The sequence below is a fragment of the Ciconia boyciana genome, chromosome 13 (assembly GCF_034638445.1).
Source record: "Ciconia boyciana chromosome 13, ASM3463844v1, whole genome shotgun sequence".
In the NCBI taxonomy this organism is placed as follows: Eukaryota; Metazoa; Chordata; class Aves; order Ciconiiformes; family Ciconiidae; genus Ciconia; species Ciconia boyciana.
Genome location: NC_132946.1, coordinates 1,275,683 through 1,285,459, shown reverse-complemented (window position 1 = coordinate 1,285,459; position 9,777 = coordinate 1,275,683). Strand labels below are relative to the sequence as shown.

The 9,777-nt window shown below is 59.5% G+C and overlaps 1 long non-coding RNA gene across 1 annotated transcript; it reads left to right on the top strand.

The window, feature by feature from the left end:
* The first annotated feature begins 508 nt into the window (after nt 1-508).
* Nucleotides 509-8,765, top strand: LOC140659053 (uncharacterized). Its single transcript, XR_012044972.1, has 4 exons — nt 509-1,507; nt 2,024-2,299; nt 2,905-3,131; nt 8,199-8,765. It is a non-coding gene; the product is annotated as an uncharacterized lncRNA (long non-coding RNA).
* Nucleotides 8,766-9,777: the final 1,012 nt, after the last annotated feature.

Sequence of the window (9,777 nt, the reverse complement as noted above, 5' to 3'; positions counted from 1 at the left end):
AAACCTCTCCAGCTGCAGCCACGGAGGGGCCCAGGGCGGACCCACGGCGTTTGGTTTCTGAGCGTTCGACGGGGCCGAGGCTGGGCCGGTACCGGGGGCTGCCCCGGCCCCACGCCGCCGGCCCGGCTGGGCCCCGGACCCGGGAGCCCTCTCCGCGGCGGGGCCGGCCTGCAGAGCCCCCACGCCGGGGCCGTGCCGGGTGGGCGCAGGGGCCGTGCCGCTCCCTGCCGGCTGCCCCCGCCGCGCTCCGCGCACCCCCGCGCATCCCCGGGCCCGGGTACCGCCTCCCCCGGCTGCCCTCCCCCCCCCCGGCCCCCGCCCCCGGGGGACCCCCGGCCGGGGGAGCCCCCACCCGTGTGCGGGGCGGCCCGGGCGGACGCTGCCCTTCCCCTCCCCCCGCGCTTTCCTCAGCTCCTTTCCCCTTTTCTGCCTTTTTTCTTTTTTTTTTTTTTTGCAACCCTCCCGTTGCCGTGGCAACGGTGACTTCCCCCGCCGGGCGGGGCGGAGGGAGCCCGCGTCCGCCCGGGCCGCCCCGCACACGGGTGGGGGCTCCCCCGGCCGGGGGTCCCCCGGGGGCCGGGGCCGGCGGGTCCCCCCCTTGCCCGGCCGAGGCGGGCCGGGCTGCCGGCGGGTTTGGAGGGCAGGCAGGGCCGCCCGCGGGCGCTGGCGTTGCTGGGGTGCATCAGAGCTGGGTGGGGCAGGCGGCTTCCAAGGACATGGGCAAAGCAGCGGGACTTAATGATGCCCGGGTGCCTGCCGGCAGCCCGGCGGGCCCGTCCGGGGGAGGAGATTGCACCGCGCATGAATCGGGGCCGGGGGAAACGGCAGGACGGCCCTCAAGGGGCCGAATGCGCGTTCGCAAGGGAGGGAGGGCGCAGGACCCCGATGGACGCGGTCCGGATGAGCTGGGAGTGCTGGGCTTCACCTTCCACCCCTTCCAGGAGCGGGCAGCCCTGGGGCAGGGGGGACGCCAGGGAAAGGCCAGGGGACATCTCGTGGGCTGTCCTCAGGGCCCAGCGCTGCCCCGGGGGCTGCCGAAGCACCTGGATTTCATGGCGAGGTTGGGAAGAGGGATGTAGAGGGGGAGCTGGGGAAAGCGGCTGGCTCGGGGACTGCTGGCGGAGCAGAGGCCTTCCTCCTGTGCCGCTGCAACGCGGCCGCCGCGAGCGACGAGGATTATTTGCACCTCCGGCAGCTCGCGGGCTGGGTGCGGTGAATGGATTGGCCGTGGCCTGACATCCCACACACAGACACGAGTCGAAAAAATCCTCCCGAAGACAGGAGCTTCCACAGTACTTCGTGCCCCCTGGACCCATTGCTCCCAGGTCTCCGTGGCCCTTCCAGCTGCCCGCAGGCAGGGGCTGGGTCACGCACGGAGGAGCTGAGGTCCGCTGCTCCCGGGTGCTGCGGAGTTCCCGCTCCGAGAGGGGCAGGAAGGAGCTGGAGGAGCCGTGGTCGGTAGGGAAAAGCCAGAAAACAATTTACAGCTTCCTCCAGATGGCAACCGGTACGATCTGGCTAACAAACACAGATGAGCAAGCCTAAGGGAGGGATAAATAAACCTCGCAGCTCATGGAGTAAAACAACCTGCTGCGATTTACAGCAGACAAATCCCACTCGGCCAGCGCTGAGCTCCCTCCCCTTCCCTGCGCCGGGGCCGGTGGTGTGGGCTGGGGCAGGACCCTGGGACCCAGGGGACATCCCAGGGCAGCCTGGCACCCGCATCCCTCCAACCTGCCGCCCCGGGGGATGCCCTTGGGGCAAACGGGGCCCAACAGCAGCTGAGGCGCTGCTGTCCAAGCCCCAAAACGAGTCATTTAGTTAGAGAGGAGTGAAAACCTCATGCAAATGTTTTCCATTCAAAAATCCTTTTGATTTCTAAATTAGTAAAGCAGCAAGTCTTTCTGGGGGATTTTTTTCTTTTCAGTTTTTTTTGATGAAACATTTTCGAATGTTTCTGGAAATTCATCAACAGGTAGGTTGTTCTGTTTTCAATTTTTTTTTCATTGCTTTTCCTCCCCAGCTTTGTCTGACTTTAGTTTGTGGTGTGAGTGGTACTGTGAGGTTCCACGATGCTCCACACCGCGCAGAGCAGACCAGCTCGTCTGCAGCTCTGGCGCTGGAGTCCCGAAGCCGTCACAAACAGGAGCTCGCTCGCCTGCAATGGTGCTGCTGGAGGGAACCCAGCTGGAGAGGAGTAACCGAACTGCAGAGACGCGATGCCACAGCTGAAGATGGCAGCAATGTCGGTGGTAAAGCTGTGGACAGGCTCCCGGGGTCACCGCTCCTCGGAGGGAAGGTGAGACGCCCGGGCCACAGCTATCGCAGCCCATCAGTGATGCTCCAGTAACGCAAACCTGCGTGTAAGGATATGGAGCCCGGCAGCCGCCAGCGGCAGGGGGACATGTCACCTGGGGCGGGCTCGGCCAGGCTTCTCCACCCCGGCAGGCGAAGTGCCCGGGGAAGGGGTTGGTGGCACCTGGGCGGTGGCATCCACAGCCTTCCCCGGCAGCAGCGCTGAGTGGCGGAGGGTGCGCGTGTGTGCGCGTGGGCTTTCGAGGTGAGGCCGCCGAGAAGGCAGGACCGCCAGACAGGAGAGTGCCATGGACGGGGGAACAAGGAGGGAAACCCACGTCTCTGGCTGCAAATCCCCTGCGAGCCTCCCCTGCGCCTCTCCTCCGCCAGCTCCACCGCAGCGCCCGGGCACGCTCCTGCCAGCTGCGGGGTCAGGGAGGGTGGCTGGCGGGACGTCGGGGGACAGCGAGGCAGGACCCCAGCACGCCTGGCCCGCTGGCACTCGCCTTCAAGCTGGAATAATCTCCAGTGGAAAATAACACGAGATAAAAGCGGTGAGAAAAGGCAAACCCCACCCTGTGCTAACGGGAGATCTGTGCTTCGTCCCAGGCTTGTTTTTGCTGGGAAATGACCGGACCAGCTGGAGAGACGGCGGCCCAGGAGCAGAGCTGCTGGGGGAAAGGGAGCGGAGTACGAGCACGATGCTTCAGCGGTACAAGCCAAATGAGACCCGTGCTCGCTTGGAGAGAACGAGCGGGGAAGAGCTGCCCGGTTTTCTGCGAAGCATCTGTGTGAAGGGATTTACGTGCCGAGGGCGTGCCAGCAGCCATGCCAGGGTAAGCTGAGAGTGGACAAAGGCCAAAGCCATGGTAGGAGCGTCTATCTGGGGATTTCCATCTCCCAGGATTTAAGGTACCCAGGTGACAGCATTCTTGAAGCAACAGGCTCCGGAGCATCCCCCGGCGCAGCCCTGACCCGCAGCAGGGCCCGCTTGGGCTCTGTGGGCCGAGGGTTTGCTGGCTCAGAGACGGGGGCTGTAAGGGAAGCGGTTAATGGCTCAGCTGTGAGGAAAGCCCTCGGAGGCAAAGCTTAATGAAGAAGTCACTGCGAGCTGGGATCAGCCCTGCCGCCTGTAACTGAGCCTCATTGTTATTTAAATGGGGCTCCTTGCAGGGCTGGGTGAATAACTTCATGATCAGATGATTTTTCTGAGCGGTGTGATGAACCGTGTATATAAAACCAGCCATCCCTTACAAGCAGGAGTGCTGCAGAGAAATCCGGGTCCTGGGGAATGGCAGCTGGAGTCTGCCATGGCACGAGCAGAATTATTTTGCATCCCAGAGGAGGCAGGGGCTGCAGCCCCCTCCCGAGTGATGAGAGAGGATTCCAGGGGCCTCATGGCACCACCAGCACTGGTGGGTGTGCGGCACTTCTGCTCCCCCTCTGCTCTGCCTCCAGAGCTGGGCTTGGTCCCCGGACAAGACTGGTCCTAAGAAAGGGAGAGGGGGGAACAGCTGCCTGGCCGGGAGGGTGCCGGGCACTCGGGGTGCACACATGGGTGCAGGGACTGCATTGGTGCAGCTGGATGGGAAAGTGGCCGCGTGTCAGCTTGAGCCCATCCCTTACAGCTTGGTCTTGCTGTTCGGTTTGGGTCCCGCTTTTATAATCCAGCAGAAAATGTAAGAGCTGTCTTTAACTCTGCATGTTGCTGCCTTGCCATGCTGAGCCCAGAGCTCGCCTTTGCACACAGGTGAGGCACGGAGGCGGCAGTGCCGCTCTGGCTCCTGCCACCACCCTGAATTTGCCCGAGCACTAACCCAGCTTGGGAGGCAGCGGGAAATCCCCTCCGGTTTGGATCAATAGCAAGAAGTAATGACCGCTTCCGATCGTACTGTCATAGGACATGAAAGCCACTTATTGATCAAATGGTTTTGGAAACAAGCAGCAAAGCTCCAAGGATTTTACCACTAACTTTGTTTAACCAACTGTGCAGGAAGGCGGTTTGATGTGGGCCATTTCTGGGTACATGAAACAGAATTAATTTGTTCTCCCTGAAAGCCAGCAGACAGGAATATGAAATATTTAAATAGCCTAACCATGTTTGTGATGTGCTGAACCACGCAAGTACCCGATGTGTGACTGCGCTTTCCATGCATGCAGGTTTGGAGCAGTCGGTTCCTGCAGCTTTTTGGCAGGTTTGGTGCCCGTGCCCCTTGCCGGAGCGGGTAGAGGGTGTATCGCCGCGGGGCAGCGAAAGACACGGGCTCCTCATCTCATTTATTCATCTGCAGTGTGCTTTGCCTTGAGGAGGGATGGAAGAAACGTTGGTGGGCCTGAAAAATAGCAATGCACTTGCACAAGCCCTGAACACCAGGCGCTGCAAGTCTGCGTGCTGAGCCAGGAACCGGCTTGCTTCTCCGGCTCTGTCCCCGTGCCCCTCACAGCCTGGCAGCTCCCTGCTGGGGACTGCACCCCCAGGCCGTCCTCGCACCCCGTCTTGCTCTTGGGTGCCCGTGAGTCCTGGGCAAAGGAGCACAGACCGGCTCGAAGCCTGGAAACAGGGCACAAGCTCTGCTTCTGCAGGAAATTGTGTTCTCTGGTGTGATGGGGAGGTGCTGTCCTGCCTGCTCTGCCCTGGGCGGATGGACTTGGGGTGGATGGAGCCCTCTTTAACTACCATTTTTTATTGCAGGCCCTTCGCTTGCTCATGCCCTCCCACCCCGGGAGGGCTGGGTGGAGGGTCAGCACGTGCCAGCTCTCTGCCAGCTGAATAACCTGCGCTCTGGGGACCGTTACGGATAATATTTCTTTGCTTTCTTTGCCCGGGTTTCCTCCTCTCTGCCCAGCATACCTGGGTGTCCCCGCTCCCTGTGCTTGCAGCCTCTCCTGCAGCCCCATGCTGCGGGCGGTGGTCCCGACAGCCCTCAGCAACAGCCCTGTTTGATTCCCCTCCGGCGCAGCCACGCAGACCCAGAGCAAACAGCGCTTCGGCATCTGCACTGCCGGCTCAAATCAAGGCTGCTAAAAAAGTTGGGTGGAAGTAAATGAAAACGATTGCTGTTCTCATCACAGATTGGAGCAGCGGCTGTTCCAGCCGAGCATCGCCGCCCGGCCGTGCCTCTGCAGCTCTCCCCATTGCTCTCCCCGCCGCCGGCCGCTCGTGCGGGTTTATGTAACGCTCAGGCGCGAACGTTTGGGCCGCTTTGTTTTCACACAGCGGCTGGCTGCGAAGGATGCTCTTGCCTCCGGTGGGTGTGTAACTAGGTCTCTCCTCACATGAACGCAGCTTCTCTCTTCCTCGCTCCGTCCTCTCTGCACGGAGGACGTGAAACATGCAAAAACTGTGAAAGCAGAAAGGGAAAAACCAGCGCAGCTGACGTTGCCCTGCTGCGGGGGGGCCTGGCCCTCACCCCCTCCATCCCCAGTGTCCCCACGGGGCCTGGGGCAGAAGCCCCCTCCCCAGCGGGTGACCGGTGGGGACAGCGTGGCCAGGGATGCCCCAGCCTGCGGCTCCAGCTGCGGCTCTGCCCCACGGGCCCTTTGCGGTGTTGCTGCGGCCGTGCTCCCCTGGGGTACCGCCCGGGCAGGCTCTGCTGCAGGGCCTGAGGAATCAACTGCTGTGAGCAGCAAGAAGCCCTTCCAAAGTTTGGTGGGACCAGGGCTTTCCTCCAAAGAAAGAAGAAAGTGTGTGTGTGTGTGTGTGTGGATCTGCCCCTTCTTGGCAAGAACGTTTTGGGTGAAAGCTTTTAAAACTTTACTTACATCTCCTGCATGTAAAAACTTTCCTTACGTCTCCAGTGCTGCTGCCTCAGCATGCAGCCCCAAGCACTGGCAGACCCCTCCCGGGCCCCCAGCAGCCTGCATCCAGCCTGCTGCTGCTGTGAGCTTTAAGTGCGCTCGGGTTTGTCCTCAGAAAGCTTCACACGAGCTCCGCAGAGCTGCAAGGAGGCACGGGGAGATGCACGGCGTGGGAGCCAGAGCTAAGACTTGCTGCTCGTGGAGCGATTGCTGCTTGGCTGCACCTGCAGGGAGGGCACAGCAGGTCCCTGCTCCAGGGTCCCGTCCCTGCTCCAGGGTCCCCTGTCCCTGCTCCAGGGTCCCCTGTCCCTGCCTCGGCCCTCCCAGCATGTTGGGGGGGCGAGACGGCATCCGCAAACGGAGGCGGAGGCCGCTGAGCGCTGCTGAGACACCTTTATATTTAATTAGAGTTCGACTCTTCCTCCACCTGTTTCCTGTGGCGGATTTAGGTCCCTAAGAAACAAATGCTGAAAAAAAAGGAGAAAATCTGTTCTCCAGCTTCTTTGAATTCTTTAGAGAAAGCCAATGTGGGCACCAAGGGAGCAGCATCCCTACATCAATGCAAGGCTGGAAGCTGCAGCGCGCTTGCCAGGAGCTCGCCTGCGTTCCCACGCAAGCCGCTGCGCCGGGACGGCTCCTGCACACGTCCCGTCCACACCAGCAGCGTGAGGGGCTCCTGCACGTGTTGGGGCAGAGCTTGCTGAGGAAATGGGGAGAATTTACCTTCTCTCTGGGGATTCTGCCTCTTTGCTGGACTTCGGGGCTGAGTCTCTCCCCCCCGGTGCAGAGCGAGCCCCTGCAGGGCTGCAGGGCTGGAGCCGGCCGGCACCGCAGCCCGTTGCAGCGTGCCTTGGTACAACACGCCGGGCTGTGCAATTGCAGCAGGTTTCTGACCTGAACCCCTGCAGTTTGTTAGTTGTCATTCGGGGTTTTTCTTGAAAAGGGCTTGCGTTACTTGTCTGCTGCAACCCCAACCCCGCAGCCTCACGCCAGGCTCTTCTGCTCACGCGTTTCCCGGAGCGAGCGGCAGCCCTGCGGCACGCTCAGCGCCTTCCCTTCCACAAAGCAGCTCCTCGGTTGCCTGGTGGGAGGATGAGGTCCTTTCCTCAGGATGTGAATCATGTCTCTATGGGAGCCTGCTCCTGCACCCCTTGTCTCCGTCTCTCCTGCGGCTGCGGGGCTGCCCTCCCACCCCCCGGCAGCGGAGGGAGGCCGCAGAGCCCGCGGGGAAAGGCTTTGGATTTCACAGCGCGGTGCTCGACGGAGGTGCTCTGCAGCTGCAGGCAGGGAAAGGAGACCCCGTTTGCCCGTATCACTGGTTGGGTATCGGTGCCCTGCTCTGTCTGATGGCAGGAGCCGATGGCGGGGAAAATGTGATACAGAACCTGCACTTTTATGGAAAGGGGAATGAATCGGGCTGATTTCCCCTCTGCTCCACGCACTGCGCTCCCCTGAGAGTGCCGGTTCGGAGTTGTTTGTGTGTTTGTCCTCTCATCGCACCTGTGGGGACTTGACTTGCGTTAATAAATATAACAATTTCCTTAGAGGAAGGAGCTGCTGGGATGTTCAGCCTGACATTGCAAAGTGCTGAGGGGATCTGGATACCCAGCTCCCATGAGAATGAGCGTGGTCTTGAAAATCCTGCCTTTAATATGATATGACTCTGAGTGTACTAAATAATGAAAATGGTAAAATAAGGAAAAAAGAAAACCTCCTGACAGCAGGAACTGTACCTGGCTTTTGTACTTCTTGGCCCAGCAGAGTGAAAAAAGCTTGCACGTGAATACTAACATGATTATCAATACTTACAGGGGGAAATTAAAGACATCTTCTCAGTGGTTTCTGCTGCCGCTGGGTTTCATATGCAGCAGCTATGCGGGCTGCGTTTGGAAAATGGGTACATACAGTAAAAGAACAACAAAGAAGAAACAGGCAAAGCCCAGAGTTTACAATTAAAATGAGAAGAATTCAGCCTGGCATGGCTACGTGTTAAGTGCAGCACGCACTTAGGGTAATATACCACTTTCCTTCGCGAAAGTACACAGGAAAGGAATCAAAATGACCTGTTATTATTTTCATTATTGCTCTCATTCCTTTGCCTGCAGAAGGAGTTATTTCTGTCGCGAAGATTTCTATGTGCAATCCAGCAGTGAATAGGGCCTCGCACCCAAGGCAGAAGACACCCTGCAGCACAGGCTGGCATGACGACGGGGAGAAAAAGCACCGCCTTCGGCCCCCGCTTTCTCCGGCACGCCGCGGGAGGCCTCGAGAAGGTTCCCCTTCATTTCCTCCTGACACAAGCGCAGCACGAGGAGGGATGCCTGCAATTTATTTCTCCTTCTTAGCATTAAAATCACATGGTGCTGGGTGTTAGTAACAAGCCTGTCTGTTTATGGAAAGACGACATCAGCAGGACAGGTCAGCTATGTTTTATTAGTGTAATGAACCTTTTAAAGCAGCCGCATAATAACAGCTCTGGGCCTATTTCTGGTAAGCCTCCTGGGCATTTAATTCCATAGAACTCAAGGGGCATTCTTCAGAGAAAGAGCTTGTAGGATGGAGGGCTGGATCGCGGCGGAGCAGGGACGGTCTCGGGCCACAGAAGGAAAATGATCACGTGGCTGCAGAGCCAGAGTTAAATCCCACAAACGAGAACTTAGAAAGACTTGTTGTTCACGGAAATATTTTCATTATTATGTTTCAATTAAAGTTGTCTCCTGTTTTGCTTTGACTTTTCATTGCCTCCACTCCCAAACCAGGCACGACGCAGCGCCGGGCTGGCACAGGGAGACATGGGCGTCAGAGTGGGACACTGAGGAGGAGGCTGGCAGATCCGATTTTCAGGGAATGCCAGCAGGTAGCAAGAAGGACGAATGGCAAATGCAGTTTGAAACTTCCTCCATGCCAGTCTGCTGAGATGTTTTCAGTGAGTTGGGTAAAAGAAGGTCATTATTTGAACTGCAAGTTTAAAAAAACATTCTGAGAGGACCTCTGAGCTGGTCGGCTTTGCATCCCTTGTGCCCGTGTGTGAGCCCTGGCCTGCCTCGGGAGCGTGGCCCTGCCCGGGCTGCTCGTGGCCGCAGTCACAGAATCACAGAATCAGTAAGGTTGGAAAAGCCCTCTCGGATCATCCAGTCCAACCGTCAACCCCACACCTCCATGCCTACGAAACCATGTCCCGAAGTGCCGCGTCTACACGGTTTTTGAACTCCTCCAGGGATGGTGACTCCACCACCTCTCTGGGCAGCCCGTTCCAATGCTGGACCACCCTTTCAGTAAAGGAATTTTTCCGAATATCCAATCTAAACCTCCCCTGGCGCAACTTGAGGCCATTTCCTCTCCTCCTATCGCTTGTTACCTGGAGAAGAGACCAACCCCACCTCTCCACACCCTCCTGTCAGGGAGTTGTAGAGCGATGAGGTCTCCCCTCAGCCTCCTTCTCTCCAGGCTGAACAACCCCAGGTCCCCCAGCCGCTCCCCATCAGCCTTGTGCTCCAGACCCTTCCCCAGCTCCGTCGCCCTTCTCTGGACGCGCTCCCCCGGCCGCAGTGGCCCCCTGCGCCCGTCCAGGCACGGGGCCGTGCCCCCCCCGCGTCTGCCGGAGCTCCAGCCCGGACCCCTCTGACCTCCGGGCTCCTGCAGCTCCCCTGGCTTGCGCCGGGCAGAAATCAGGGCAGAGCACCG